The sequence below is a fragment of the Peromyscus californicus genome, unplaced genomic scaffold (assembly GCF_007827085.1).
Source record: "Peromyscus californicus insignis strain IS unplaced genomic scaffold, ASM782708v3 Scaffold_25__1_contigs__length_3188244, whole genome shotgun sequence".
Classification (NCBI taxonomy): Eukaryota; Metazoa; Chordata; class Mammalia; order Rodentia; family Cricetidae; genus Peromyscus; species Peromyscus californicus.
Window position 1 is genome coordinate 762,169 of NW_026294536.1, and position 12,835 is coordinate 775,003.

The 12,835-nt window shown below is 51.1% G+C and overlaps 1 protein-coding gene across 3 annotated transcripts in view; it reads left to right on the forward strand.

The window, feature by feature from the left end:
* The first annotated feature begins 5 nt into the window (after nt 1-5).
* Lpp (LIM domain containing preferred translocation partner in lipoma) overlaps nt 6-12,835 on the forward strand; it is a 615,165-nt gene continuing 602,335 nt past the window's right edge. For 2 of the 3 annotated variants that reach the window (XM_052753866.1, XM_052753868.1), the window contains exon 1: nt 6-128. The gene's annotated coding sequence lies outside the window, so the exon portion shown is untranslated. Of the gene's footprint in view, nt 129-197; nt 317-12,835 lie in introns of those variants that run through there. The other variant, XM_052753867.1, reaches the window with a different exon arrangement.

Consider the following 12,835-nt stretch of genomic DNA (forward strand, 5'->3'; position numbering starts at 1 on the left):
AACCAGCAGCCGCTCCCGGCCTGCCGAAGTTTCACTTTTTGTCTGTGGGTTCGCTCCCGGGCCCCGCTCCAGCTTTCCCCGGGAATAAGTAGTAGCCTTAGCGGCGGGAAGAGCCGGCCGCTTGCAAGGTAAGGGCCGGCGGCGGGGGGGGCCGGGCACGGGGAGGGCGCGGGCCGGGCGGAGCGGGCCGCTGCGGGCCGCGGGCCGCCGGGCCGGGACAATGGGAGGGGGAGTGCCCGGCACCTCCTCCTCCTCCGCCCGAGCCTCCGCCTCCAGCCGTCGCGGCCGCCGCTGCCCCGTCCGCCTCCTCCCCCAGGTATAGTAGCGAAGGCTTCCTCCCTCCCGCAGCCTCGGCCCGCGGGCGCCGCTCGAACCCCCCCCCCCGATCTTCCCCCCCCCCCACGCCCCCCAACACCCCGGGGGCGAGCCGCTGCGGTGGCGGGAGCGCGGGACCGCCCTGCTCCGCCCCGGCCGCCGCGGAAGTGCGGGCTCCCGGGCCGGGAAGCGGGGGGGTGGGTGGGGGTGGGGGTGGGTGCGTGCACGGCGTGGGGGAGGGGCGGGGGTGCGGGTGCCCTCCGCGCGCCCCCCGGCCCCGGGGGCCTGCCTGGGTGCCCAGGGGGGCGGGGCCGCGCACCGGCTGCTTGGAGCTTTCGCGGAATCCCGGTTGTCACCGCGGAAAGGGCCTAAGGGACCCAGCGACTCGAGAGTCTTCCCATTTTACAGCCCGGGCTGGCGAGGCACCGGGGAGGCGGGCTTTCCTGGAAGTCATTCCTGGAAGGTGGAGCCCTGGTTAAGAGCGGTGGCTCAGGACCCCTACCGTCCCCCCCCCCCCCCCCGCCCCTTTCTTTTTTGTAAGAGGTTCTGAGTCCCCACCGTTTTCAAGCACTGTAGGTTACTGGAGACCAGACTTTGCCCTCAGGGAGAGCTCCCTGGAACCGCAGGAGCCAAACCTGACCCAAAGTAGGAAGGGCCAGAGGCTGGGGAGAACGCGAAGATCAGGTTTTTAAGGGGGAGGAGGGTTTCTCGGGAAGGAGCTTCATAGTTTGGTCTCCCTGAAGACACCCGAAGTGGTCCTGGATATGGGTGTGTGTGTGTGTGTGTGTGTGTGTGTGTGTGTGTGTGTGTGTGTGTGTGCGTGTGCGCGCGTGTGTGTGATGGACTGTTTTGAAGGGTAGGGACTTTTCTTGAGTAAGAAAGGCAAGGCCTTCCTTATCAGGGAGGCAACTGCAGACCAGAGAAAGCTAAGTAAGGGTGGGGAGTGGACATGGCGTTCATTGGTGGCTTGGGGTGGGAGTGTGGCTGGAGACCATGCCAGTGGAGTTGTGGCTGGGGTACTTGGACGGGGCAGTGTAAAGTGTCTCTAGCCGCTTTTCTGTTTAGGAAGGGGTCCACTGCTTCCCCTCCCCCACAAGGAAGGCCTAGCAGGACCTCCCCGTCGATCCCTTCTGGCTTTCTCAATAGACTTTTCATCTCTTTTTGTTTCTGTACACCCCCCTCCCCCTTTTGCAAGCTTGCCTCTGCAATACAACTTTCTCTCAAAGGTGTCAGTGACTTAATGGTTCACTAGTGTTCGTCCCTCCTCCCCCCCCCCCCCCACCGCACAGGCAAGTTTTCAGAAAACCTTGAGGGGAGGAGAGGGAAAGTGTATAGGGCTGCTGCAGGATAAATTAACCTCTCTCGGACCGCTTTTCTCATTTTTACAAGTAGGGAAACAAACCCAGATCCACAGAAGTTGAGTGCCAGCCCTGTAGTCTCTGGTGGATAATGGTGGATTGAGGTGGGGGGAGTGTGGGGAGGTACAGAAACCCAGTAAGATTCTTACTGTCCCAAGAGTCTCCTGGCGAGGTTCTTGCCAGCACCAAGGGGCATTTAAAGAGGAAATTATGTATCTAGCATTTCATCTTTGGAAGGCAGCCTGTGGAGTCCAGAATGCTGTCTAGTGAGGATTAGCTGTGTGAAGGGTAGGGGGACATGCCAGAGGTCCCGAGGCTGGGACAGTGTCTTGTTTTGCATCTCCTGACCATCTTCTCCTTCCTCTCTCCTTTGCCAACCCCTCTCCTCCCAGTTCCTTGTAAGCGTCTCTGGCCTGGACTTGGGCATAGGCAGTGGGAGGGGAGCAAGTTCTTGAATTGATCATGATTGCTGGGATTGAGTAGTGCCCTTCATGGAGAGACATTCTGGCCAGGAGGCATTTCTCTGAGAGGGTAGGCATTTCCAGACAGTGATAGGTAGGAGAGGAGACTATGCCTTTTGAGGGTTTTGAGCAGGCAGGAACATGATTTAGAGAACTGGCATTGAGAAACCTCCTGCTGCCCAGTTTCAGTGAGAGAGGTGATAATTTGGCTTAAGAAAATGATCATGGGTTGTTTCATTTGCTTGGCATGCGTAGTTGAACACCTATTATGCACCACTGTCAAACATGGAAATTGTATGGCAGGTTCTTATTTTTATTAGGTAAGTTCTAAGCTACACGTGTCTTTTTCATGTTTTCATACCACTGACATGTGATTGTCTTTTAATCACAGATGTGCCCTAGTTGAACAAGTTTCTATTCTAAAGTTGATAATGATACATGTCTTACAGTCACTGTTTTAAATTTGATAAAATTTGGTTGCCAGGTCTTTTATAAATGTATAGTACTTTTACATTTTATAAGAAATACTTTTCCATCAAATATTCAACGTTAAGTTTCTGGAGAAGTAAGCATGGTGATAGTCCCATCTCCATTTTAACCCTTTCCTTGAGGTTACAGAGCTAATTAGAGGTGTATACAAAACTGTTAACTCCAAACTTGGGGTTCTTGGTGGGAACTTGTAACTTTACCCTGCTGTGGAGCCAGCATGGGTTAATTGGTGCTGGAGCAGCGGCACATTGGCTTTGATTTCAGAACTATGGTTTATAGTGCTGGGGTGATGGGGCCCAGCACACCAAGAACAGTATAACTTATAAGGGCTGGGAACCCACTGCAGGGTAACTTGGCAGAGACGGGAAATGCAGGAAGGAGGAGACCCAGTGTGGAAAGCATGCCTCTGGCCCGGTCCCTGTAGACCAGAGAGAGACACTGAGGGGACTGCTGGGAGCACAAGTTAAGGAGGGCATTTTTCCTGTGCTGGAGGAGCACCAGGTGTGTGTGAGGGTGGAGAAGCCTGGCGGGTGTGGTCAGGGTTTTGGCTACTCGGAGGCTGGAAGAGACCAGCCTCTGGGAAGTAACCCACCATAGAAGGGTGGTGTCTGAACTGAATCTCCAGGACTAAGAAAGAGAAGTATAAGTGCAGGAAGGGAGGCTTTAGATGGAGGCTGCTGGACAAAGGAGCCACTGTGCAGGTGCTGGGAACGGGGTGGTTTATCCTGGCTGTGTTTGGAAGGGTCAGCGTGTTTGTGGAGGTTCAGAGAGCAACTCTGTGGAGTCTGTTGGGTTCCAGAAACTCAAGCACCGTGTTTGTGTTTGTACTGCAAGTGCCTTTGCCTGCCGAGCCTGAGAGGACCTTTTTTTTTTTTTTTCTTATTTTTGCAAAGTATAGTTTATATTTGTCTTGCAGCTGTGGGGGCCATTAATCAATCCTATTGAGGGTCATGATTCACAGGAGAACAAGGAAGCTTCGCTGTGGGATTGAGTGTAGGGTGTCGCGGCAGACGGCACAAGAACACTCTTCCTAAGTGGATGAGTGAACTTGAGACTTTGGCCCAGCACAGTAAGGAGGGCCTCAGAGCTCGAGGTGTGTGCATTGGTGGGTGGGGACCTTTCCTGGAATATGGCTTTGGAATGCAGGGCTTTGCCTAAACTCACTGGAGGTGAGGAAGTGGGGGGGGGGGAGGGGTCGAGCGCGCGCGCGCGCGCGCGCGCACACACACACACACACACACACACACACACACACACACACACACACACGGAAAAAGTGGTTGCTGCTGCTCCATGTGTGAAAGTTGAATGTGGGCAGAAGTCTGTTGGCCTGAAGGTGCAGATGAAGTACAGGACGTGAGGGTGAGCTGAGGGGCAGTGGGAAGTATGTTGTCGCAGTTTGCTGTAGCTGCCTCAAGGCTTGTCCTGTTCCTAATATAGGTCCCAGGAATGAGATTGTTGGTCACTAGCTGAGGGCTAAAGGCAGTAAGGCTTGGAAGAGAGCCATAAAGCTGAGGCTAGAGAATGTTTATGTTCTTATCCTTTCTAGGTAGCAAGATAATTTCAAAGTTTTGAATGATTAGCACATACTCATGTAATTACCACATTGATTCCCTAAGATTTATGATTGCTGTGGCTTGGGTGTGGTTTGTCCCTCGAAGACTTGTGGGTTGAAGGCTTGGTTCTCCAGTATGTACAGTGTAATGGGACTTTTAGAGGTGAGGCCTAGTGGGTTGGTCTTTAGGTCATTAAGGGAGTGTCCTTTAAAAGGGATTTTTTTCGAAACGTTAACTTGAGCAGGTAGTTACAGAACAGTGAGCCTGACTCCTGATTGGCTCTTTGTTTTCCCGTCGGGTGATGCGATTTTTCTCCTTCTGTGATTTTTGTGGCATCCTTCAAGCCTTCATCAGAACACAGGTGATACTGGTGATGTGCCTTGAGCTTCTAAGAACCCTGGGTTGGTTAATTAAGCCTCCTTTCGTCAGTGTGGTCCCCAGTTTCAGGTGTTAGGTTATGAGGACTAATATTGGCCGGTATGATGGCTGTCAGTCTCATTTTGCAGATGAGAAAATGAGTTTGGTGACATGTGGTTGCCCAGCTAAGTGGCATGTTTCGTGCTAAGCCCTTGCCTGGTCTGTGGCCTCTTGACTGGACACTGTTGTCCCTGTCCACAGTCAAGAAAACCTGAGGTCCGGAGTATTTTCAGCACGTGCGCTGGACCTTGGGTTTGCTCCTGAGGATGAACCCTGGGCAAGTGGACTTCTTGGTTCCATGCTGGTGTTACCACAGACCCTATCAGCCTGCTAGCACGTTGCCATGCCTTCTTCCACGGAAATGGAGGCAGCAAGTTAATGCTCCTTTCAGTGTGCCTCCCCTCCCAAGCCTTTGCAGTAATCTGGTTTCCACGAACCCAACAGAGAGGTAGTTGGGGCAATAAGAAAGTGATCAAATATTGGGGAGACTGCTTTTCTATCATTTCCCTGGCCTTATGGCTCCTCCAGAGGATCCTGGGTGTGCTCTGGTAGTTATAAACTGTGTCCTTCCTGTTGGCTCTTGCCCTTCCATAGGCTACGACCCTTTAGAAATAAATAGCCCTGGCTCTTGACTGAAAGGGATCATGTGCTGCCTTCGGCCACCTTCCTTCCTAAGGTACATAGTTTGTATTTTCTGACTCAGAGATAAAAATCCTATCTTGGCTAGTTTGCCTGGAGCTGTGATAAAACACCCTGATGAGTGCAACTTAAGGAAGTGTTTGGTTTTGGATCACAGTTTGAGGGTTAGGTCCACCACAGTGGTGAAGTCACCCACGGTGGCAGGGACACGAGGCAGCTGGTCACATTGCATCCACATTCAGTAAGTAGTGAGAGAGATGAAGGCTTTGGTTCAGCTGGCCTTCTCGGGTTTGCTCAGTCTCGGACCCCAGCACATTGCCTGATACCACCGAGATTTGTGGGGGTTGTCTTCCCATCTCAGTTTACCTGATCAAGATAATCTCTCACAGGTGTGATGGAGCCTCTCCGCCTAGATTTTCTAGATCCTGTCCAGTTGATAGTATATAAGCTGTTTTATGATCCGTGGAAGAAAGACCCCTGCCCCAGCGCCCAGTATGGAACCTGGCAAAATGAATAAAACTTTGTTTTTTTTTTCTCTCATTCTTGAGTACCCCTTATCTCTGGTATTCTAAAGTACTGTTAAGTAAATAGAGTGTTTATAATATAAAGATAGCCACTTCACATGACAGGTTTGCTTTTTCTACCTCTGCTCTGCTTTGACTGTCTTTTTGAGACAGTCTCATGCCGCCAAGGATAGGATTGAACTCACTATGTAGCTGAAGATGGTCCTGAACTCTTCTCTATCCCCCTGCCTCAGCCTCCCAAATGCTGGGATTGCAGGTGTTTGCCACTAGACCTGAATCTCTTCTTTTCCTCAGACCGGCTTCACAGGCTGGAGACCTGAGTTACGTCTCCAGCCTGTGAAGACGTAACTCAGTGGTAGAGCACTTCGTAGCTTTTATCAGACTCGGGGCTTAATCCTCAGCAAGAAGGGAAGCTTCTCGAGGTTTGCAAGGGTGTCTGCATTACACATGGCTGCCTTCACAGTGCCTGGAAGAGTGTCTGGAATGTGATGGCTGCTCTGGAAATATTTGCTGCCGGAAGAGCGGGTGCCATTTCGTACTGCAGCCACAGGATGCAGGCTTGGGGAAGGACCAGTGTTTTGACTGCCTAGAGCCTGGGGCATGCAGAGACCTGGAATTGGATTGAGAATTGTCTGTACCTGCTACAGGTGGCATTGGCCAGTCAGGTCACAGGACTAGGGAATGGGAATGAGTGGAGCTTGCTGGCTTATCCATGATAAAGACTTATTGCGGGGGTAATTCCTCTTGTATTTTCTTTTCCCCCGTCATGCATCCAGGTGGTCGGTTATTCTTGAATGCTCTTCTGCTTTTTGAATGTACCCCTCTGTTTTCTACCCTGATAGTCATACACTCAGACTTTTGTAAACCTTATTCTCAGGATCAAAGATAGAAATCCACTTTGTGCCATGAAGAAATTTCTAGATTTTTTTTTGCTTACTTTTACCCTATGTACCCCATGATAGGTATGATAGTTAATAGCTTCTATCTTGTATTAAGTTCAGTACATGGGTCCTGTATGATGACCACATCAGACAGAAATGCGGCATGCTGACTTATAGGGAAGACTAAGATACAAGTCTAGGCTTTCGAGGAGAGAGAGCAAAGTAGGGCAGGCTAAGGCCCCAGTGAAGTGAAGAGAAATCAGCCAGAGGGAGCACTAAGCAAGGCGTGGCTGATCACCTGGAATCCCAGCGAAGATTATGCAAAGAAGACCTTTGTGCTGGATTTTGAGGAATGACTAGGCATTCTCATAATAGAGACAGAAAAACTTGGCAGGCAGAGGAATTTTCAACTTTCTATCATTATTATTTTTTCATTGGTGTGCATGCACATGCGTGTGCAAGGGTGGAGGGCAGAGGACAGAGGAACAACTTGGGAGACCTGAATCTTCCCTTCTATTGTGTAGGTCCACAAGGTTTGAACTCAGGCTCGGCAGCAGGTGCTCTTACCAGCTGAGCCTTCTTCTCACTGGCCCATGGGCAAAGTGACGTTAGACTGTGTACCCAAGCCTGGGACCTAGGCGTGTTGGAGCAACACAAAAATGGGTTTAGAGATCACCATGAGTGATGGAAGTGGCCAGGGAAGGGTAGAAAGTCTGTAAGCTGAGCTGATGAGTCTGGCAGAGGGGGTGGGGGAGGGGCTTCTATTATAGGTGGTTGGATCCGTGCTCTACCCAGCTTTGGTGGCACAGCGGTAGCAGGTCAAGACTAGACTCTGGGACCCAGCCTAGGAGGCTGCTGAGGTGTTCCAGGCCAGAGGAGATGGCCTTGAACTTAGTAGCATAGAAGGAGAGGGAACAGCGGATTCTGGAAGCTGATAGAGTTCTGTCAAATTGCTTAGTTCCTGCTCTTCTCTCATTTGCCAGCTTCTTGGTCTTGACTGAGAAAAACTGTTTCATGGACACTAAAGCTCACAGGCAGTAGGAGAAGCCCAAGCTGGCAGCGAGAGCCTACCTTCCAACTAAGTGTGGGCTAGGGTCTGGGCTGTCAGGGTTGCAGCCTCTGACATCACAGGTGATGAAACGCAATGTCACACAGGTGAGACAGCAAAGGTACAGATTCGCTCAGTAGCCCTGGGCTCTTATTCCCATGGAGGCCGTGCCTTCAAGGACTTTGAATACTCAGTCTGCTCGGTAGGGGACCAGAATACCGCCCCCTCCCCTTGGAGATCACTGTGTCTCAGGCTTGAAACTTGTACTTTGAACTTGGAAAGCAGTGTGATTAAGGTGGTGGTGGTTCAGTTCCGGTCAGTGTGGTTTGGGATTTATTCACCTTACTGCTGTCGATGCCTGCTACTGGCTGGCAAGGGCCAGACTCCCAAATCTCTGCTAGCTTCCACGATTCTTAAGACAGCTCTTGTCATCATCATTCCCCACCATTCAAGTCTTTATTTTACTTAATTTTTTAAAAAATAGGGTCTCATCATATAGCCCCAGCTGGCCTGGAACTCCCTCTGTGGACCAGCCAGGTCTCCAACTTGCAGCGATCCTCCTGCCTCTGTCTCTTTAGTGCAGAGATAAAAGGTGCTGAGCACCATTCTGGGGTGCATGAACACTCTTCCTTGTCTCTTTAAGCCTGCCTACCCCGACTTCTCTCTGCAAGCCCATTTATCTTTCATGGCCTTCAGTGGCGCTTGTTACGTGGTCAATGTATTTTATAATCATTTTTATTACTGAGTTCCCGGTTGCAACTCAAGAGCTATATTGGTAAGATCTGTCTTGTCTGGCGGAGAGTGGGTCAGAAGTCACGGGTGAAGAAACCTTCCCACTGAGGCACAGGGCTTTGAGTGGCAGGGTGGGAATTTTGGACTCATGCCCAAGACTACTTCTTCTGTCTTGCCCTCTAAGTTCTTCGTCTTCGCGTCAACACGAGATAATTGTTGTGAATGCCCTTGCTACAGATGCGCGGGCAGGGAGCAGTGACTTCGCTGGGACTGTGATCTCATGCATGGCAGTGTCAGCGGCTCCTGTGGGGCTTTGCAAGCTGAGGTGGAAGGTGACATGGGTGCCTGCTGAGCCCGAAGGTCTGGGTTTTCGTGGGCTGTCACTTAGACGGCGCCCGTCACCAGTGGCTCTTGTTGAAGGGAAAACAAATCGTGCCTTTGAATCACTCATAGTGCCAGTGATCTTCAGTCAGTTCTGTAACGTTGTTCCTGAGCTTCAGTTACTTTCAAAGATCAGAACGCACTTGTGAAGATCAGAGCAGTGCTCGTGACCGTGCCTCGTGAGCGCTGATGGGGGGGGGGGGGGAGGTCTGTGTCGCTCACCTGACGGCTATTTTGCGAGGACCTGGATCTCTGTCTGGTGCCCAGATCCGTGTGGCCAGTTCGGGGTGTCCAGCATGGCTTCTGGCACCTGTGGTGACACTCTCCTGATGTGAAGAGATAGCATTTCGATGTTGGCACTGCCATGATCAAGTCCTACTTGTACCATTTAATAGGGGGGCCTTCTCCGTGCATGACTTTGGGACCTCTTGCTAATAAGAGCGCCACCGTGAGAAAGAACGTGCTCTGAGAGTGAGTGAGGGCTTCAGACATTCTCAGGTGTTTCCAGCTGTGCAGAACGTTCGGGGAGCAGCCGGGCACTGCCCTTCCTTCCGTCACGACTGTCCTGCTCTGGCCTGGGTTTCATTTGTGTTCTGTTTGCGTCTTTCTAGCCGTAGCATTTTCTTCTGTAGTCACCGTGCTGTGGTCTCAACGCCACTCCAGGACTGCTGGGTAGTTGAAATAGGAAGTTATCGTTGGAGGGTGGAGCCAGGCCTTCTACAGAATCTTGTGTGACACATAAGCTAGATGATCAGGCCAGGCCAGGTCACTGACCTTGGGTGTCTCAGCTCTCGGCATGGAATCTTCTCAGCTGAAGCTGTTCCCTGTGTGTCTTCGTCACTCAGTCTGGTAGCTTCCAGGTCAGTGCCATCTTGCAGAGAGCCTTGGGGGCAGAGAGGCGATAGTCAGGTGCATGTGACGTGCTTCCCAAATAGCTGAGGTTACAGCCTGGTGCCATCAGGCCTGGCTGAAACACAGTGTTTTTTGGATATCAAAAGATCTCTGTCTTTAAGGTTCGCCTCAATTTTCTTACATATAAAAACATCTGCAGCGAGCTAGGGAGTTGATTCGCCATGTAAGGTACCTGCTCTGACCTCTGCATGTGTGCTGCAGCATGCAAGCAGTGTGCGTGCAACAGATACATACATAAGAACATAAAGAAGTAAATGTAACAGATTAAAAGCAGGTCCGCAACAGCGCCAGCTGCCCCAGGGATGAAGCCGTCTTTGTGTCCGGCTGCCCTGTTTCTCCTTCTGCCCTTACTCCTCTTCTTCTCAGTGGTGAGCTGATTTGGAGGGTCACTTATAGGTCATTCTACCTCCATGTGAAGATTGAAGGAGGCCTTGTAAGTGGTGTACATAATGCCAGACCTGAATTAAGGACTCAGCAAGCATCTGCTGTCTTGTCTCGGGTGAGGCTAGGCACCCACGGAACACGGTTGAATGGTTTGCATTGGGAAAGGCCGGGTTTCTGAAAATTTGAAGGTGATGGATGTCAAGATTGTAACCACTTTATTCATTCGGCTGGCTAAAAGCACCTTACCTAGAAAATGCTGTGGGGCTGTGGAGGAGGCCTGCTGGGAGTGCTGGGCTTGTTGAGACACTGGAGGACAGGAAGGCTTAGGCCTAGATGCCACAGGCAGCCGAAATTGCTCTGGCTCCTCAGAGCTAAGAAAGATTGATTCTCTCTTTGTGTGCTAATTTAGCTGTGTTCCTGGATCTGTGATTTTCCCATGCTGTGGCCCATCTTGATAATGCTCTCTAACTGGGACTGTGGAAGCCCAGCTGTCATGAGCAAAGGGCCAGGCGGTCACAGTGTTACGCACACCTACTGTTTCTAGTGAGTTTCCACTCAGTTCCGCCTTGTGTACCTTCCAGGAAGAAAACAATTTTGTTGGCACCTGGATCTCCTGTCTTGTTCGGTATGAAAAGGAATCACTTTCAGGGACTGTAGAAAGGTGTAGTCACCCAGAGGGCAAGGTGTTCTCTGACTCATGGGAAAGATAAACTCTGTGGTGACCAGGCAGGTAAGTGGCACCTTTTCTTAGACTGAGGTGAAAGGGAGGTCACCGTCTAGCAGTTTGTCATTTCTACCCCTAGCAGTCTTTTTTCTGTTTTTTTTTCTTGCCTGGAGGTTAGCTAGTTCACTTGGAGAGGGTTAGTATCGGCAGTTGGATGGAACCTTAAAAGCATGATGATGCATTTACCCATCAGTTTGACCCATTTGTATATTCATTTGTTCAACCGCATGTAGGGACCTTAAAAACATACGAATATCTCAAGTTCCTGTGGTCCAACACCGTGACTAAAAGCAGCTTGGGAGGAAAGGTATGTGGCTTATTCTTCCAGGTCACAGTCTGTCACTGAGGGAAGTCAGGACAGGAACTTGAGGCAGGAACCAAAGCGGAGGCCGTGGAGGAATGCTGCTCAGGGACGCTTGCTCAGCCTGCTTTCTTATGTGACTCAGGGCCGTCTGCGAGGGGTGGCCCCCTCCACCCCCCACCGTCAATCACCCATCCAGGAAATGTACCATAGACTTGCCTACAGGCCAATCTTGTCGGATAAACAAGCGCAGTGGAACTCTGGCATGGCCCTGGGAGTTGGAAGCCTGAGTGTTGAGCGAGTGTCCACCTTTAGGGGATCATAGAAGTTGCCAAGACAGTGTGTACATGGGAGGCCATGGCAGGGAGGGTGTGAGTTCTGGGTCAGCCTGGGCCATAGCCAGAAAGACCCTATGTTAGAGGGAAAAAGTACGCATTCGTGTAGGCAACATCTGCTGCCTGTGATTTGCTGGAGACTAACTCCAGGGTCCTTTACAGGGAAGTTCTGCAGAGCTGGAAAGATTGTCATGTGAGGGGGCATTGAAGTCGGAGTGGGAATTTGGGGAGCCGGGGAAGAGGGAGAATGTATAGGGGGAAGTAAACTTGGGCAGGGACATTAGGTGAGGAACTTCATGGTGTCTGGGAAAAATGGATTTATGGGGGTGGGACTGCGTAGCAGAGCTGACGCGGGGATGGCGGGTGTCAGCACTACCCGGAAGAGCCCTTGTCTTCCACTACTTATTGCCGTAGAAGGGTGTCTTAGTCACTGTTCTGTTGCTCTAAGGAGACACCACGACCAAGGAAACTTATAGAAGAACTCATTTAACTGGGGACTGGCTTGTCGTTCCAGAGGGTGAGTCCGAGACCATCATGGTGGGCAGTGTGGTGGCAGGTGGGCAGGCCTGGTGCTGGAGCAGTAGCTGAGAGCTCACGTTGGATCCCCGCGTCTCAAGCAAAGAGGGCGACATGGAGCCTGGCATGGGCTTTTGAAATTTCAAAACCCATCCACGGTGACACACCCCTCAACCACACCTTCTCATCCTTCCCAGTCCGCCAACTGGGGACCAGGCGTTCACACATAGAGGCCTATGGGGACCACTCTCATCCAAGCCACAGAGGGCGACACATGTAAAGGTGTGGAGAGAAGTGTTCTTAAGGGTGACGTCAACCCTTTGCTCTCTTGTACAGACCCCCTGCCACCTGTTTAGTGTGAGCGTGATGGTGGGCTCTTCGGGAGATGATGACTCTAATCCCTGAAGAAAAGTGACAGTTTAGACTGGACTGTTACAGTGAAAATTCAGGCTGTGGTGGTGTGAAGAATGTTCTAGAAGGTCTTTGAGTTCTGCAACCCTGACTTTTTTTTCTTTTTGTTTTTAATTCCTGGGAAAATATATGTTGGGCAATCTTATTTGGAGGTACACTCTCCTTTTGCCTCTCTAGGATTATTGTAGCTAAATACTGACAGAAGTCAGAGCTAAAAGCGCACGATGGGGCTCTGAGAGTGGTGGGCTTTGGTTCACACAGCACTGTGAATGAGCCATTCTGGTGCCCATAAATCCACATTGATCATCGGCATCTTTGGGGCTTAGGCCACTTTGTCTGGCCCTGATCAAACATAACTCAGAAATACAGACATGATTCTTTCTTCCCATCACCATTTTTTAAGGTTTCAGAGAGTTGTTTTTTACTTGGCAGGGCACCCTGAGCCTGGCAT